Raw genomic sequence first — 2,306 nt, 5'->3', positions numbered from 1 at the left:
ATAAATTTTCAAGAAAACGTAATTGATACGTAATTCRTTAACAATATTGATAATAAATGTTCAATCTAGTGGATTAATTATTCATTGAATTTATTGATATTTCAGAAAAAATGTATATTTGGTACGTTTTTGCTCAATCCTTTAAGATAAAGAAACAGATGTTTCCTATAACGACAGGTAATTAATTAGTACTATTGATTACGTTAAAATTTCGATACAGGACCGGCCTAGATAACTAACAATTCATTAACTTCATAAGATAATACCGTTTTAGAAAAAAAAACGTATAGGACCTGCTCTACCCTCTATAATATATAGAATGATTGTTGACGTGAAACTGATATATGATTAACTGAGTTCGATCCTGTGTATTACACGAAGTGATTTAAAAAAATTGAATCATGTCAGAAAACTTATTTTACAGATTTGAATGTTTATTTCGTATTGTAATGTTTTAATTTAGAGTTTAATTTGTATAGTAATGTCTTTTAGCGTTTTAATTTCTATTATAATGTTGTACGTAATTTCGTAACATTTTGGTATATTATTATTTTTTAATTTATCGTTTAGTTCGTATTGTATTTTCTTAAAATTATAATATATTAAATGTTGGTATTAATGGGATTTGTTTGATAATATAATTTATTAAAAATAATATATAGATCTATACTATATTATAAAACATTTGATAAAAATCTTAAGAACCATTTTTTATGCATAAAGTATTGTTTATTGATGCACATTACTTAAAATTGAAGATTACAAGTAAATTGTGCATAAATACAACTTATTAAAGTTTCATATTTGAATTTGTGTAATTAACTGCAGATAAACATAATCAAATACAAGATAAATATCTCATTTTAAATATAAAAAGTTTAAAATATAATTAGTATAATCGTTGAGTTATACCAAAATACATAATTATTATGTTTTATAAAAAATATATTATTAAACCAAAAATAAAAAATGAATTACATAAATTACACAAAGAAAAGGAGAAATTTTACTTAGCTAGATACTAATATCAATATATACTTTTTAAAATTTAATGACATCTTAATATTTATATTTTATTTAAAAAAAACATTATCGTTTTCTCAAAACCACATAAAATCATATTATAACATCGACTGAGACAAAAATTAAATAAAACGAAACATCTAAAATGAACATGTGATTACACCGTGGTCACTTGTCATAAAGTGCAGGTTTTCGGAATAAATTCTCATCCTTTGTGTTTTATCATCATTTTAAAACTTTCAGAATAAACGGGGAAAAACAAGAAAATTGAGTATTTAATATACGTAAAAATGAAAGAAATAAATAAGAAATAACTCTAAAAAATGAGAGTAGTGAACAAAAAACCAGTAATCACAAATCCATTCACATGTGAGACTATATAAACTATTCATGCACCAAACATTACATATACGAAATAATCATATATGAACCAGTTTATTGAATAATAAAAAAATATATGAAATCAACAACCAATGAAACATACGAAATTTAATTAAGACGTTCGATATAAAGCTACGGAAATAAAGAAAAGCGGTTTTGGATAGATATCAGTTTTACTTGGATATACGTTTTGATTAAAAAACTAAAAGCAAAAGATAATATCACCTTTCTAATTAAAAAAATTAAAGAATTAAAAACCTTTTAAAAAGGTGGAAGATCAACGACTAAGGTGTCGTTTACCAAACGCTTACCCGGGTGGTAAGCGCTTACCAAGTCACTTTACTTTACCAGATGAATATGACAAGGACTAAAAATTTACCCGGTAAGAGCGAAAACAAGAATCGAAAGTCTTACTCGGTAAGTGAGGACGATGACTCTTACCATGGTTAGCGCTTACCAGGATAAATTGTTGCATGCGATGCGTTTTAGTGAATAAAATCTTACCCAGTAAGTAAACGATAATGTTGAATTTTACCGGTTTTAAAAGTATTTGTAGAAATAGGGTTGTTTTAAGGGGGATTCACTTTTTTTTTAATAATATGATTTTATACATTTTCATTTTACACCTTGTATATTTACAAATTTAACCCTCTAGCTTACATCTTTCTTTTTATTTATTTTTATTGTTTAAATTTTTTATTTTTAACCCTTATTGTATATTATGAATGAATTGATTTATTTAAAATATATACTAGAAGGGTACTCGCTCAATGCAGCGAGATACATCTTTATTTTAATGTTTCGTTTTATCTTTTGTCTTTGTTGATATATAATACGGTTTATGTGGTTTTGATAAAAATAATGTTTTTACTTTTGAATAAAAATAAATTCGAAGATATCAT

The sequence above is a fragment of the Cynara cardunculus genome (genome assembly GCF_001531365.2).
Source record: "Cynara cardunculus var. scolymus isolate 2C chromosome LG 1, CcrdV1, whole genome shotgun sequence".
NCBI classification, from domain to species: Eukaryota; Viridiplantae; Streptophyta; class Magnoliopsida; order Asterales; family Asteraceae; genus Cynara; species Cynara cardunculus.
This window is presented reverse-complemented; position numbering follows the sequence as displayed.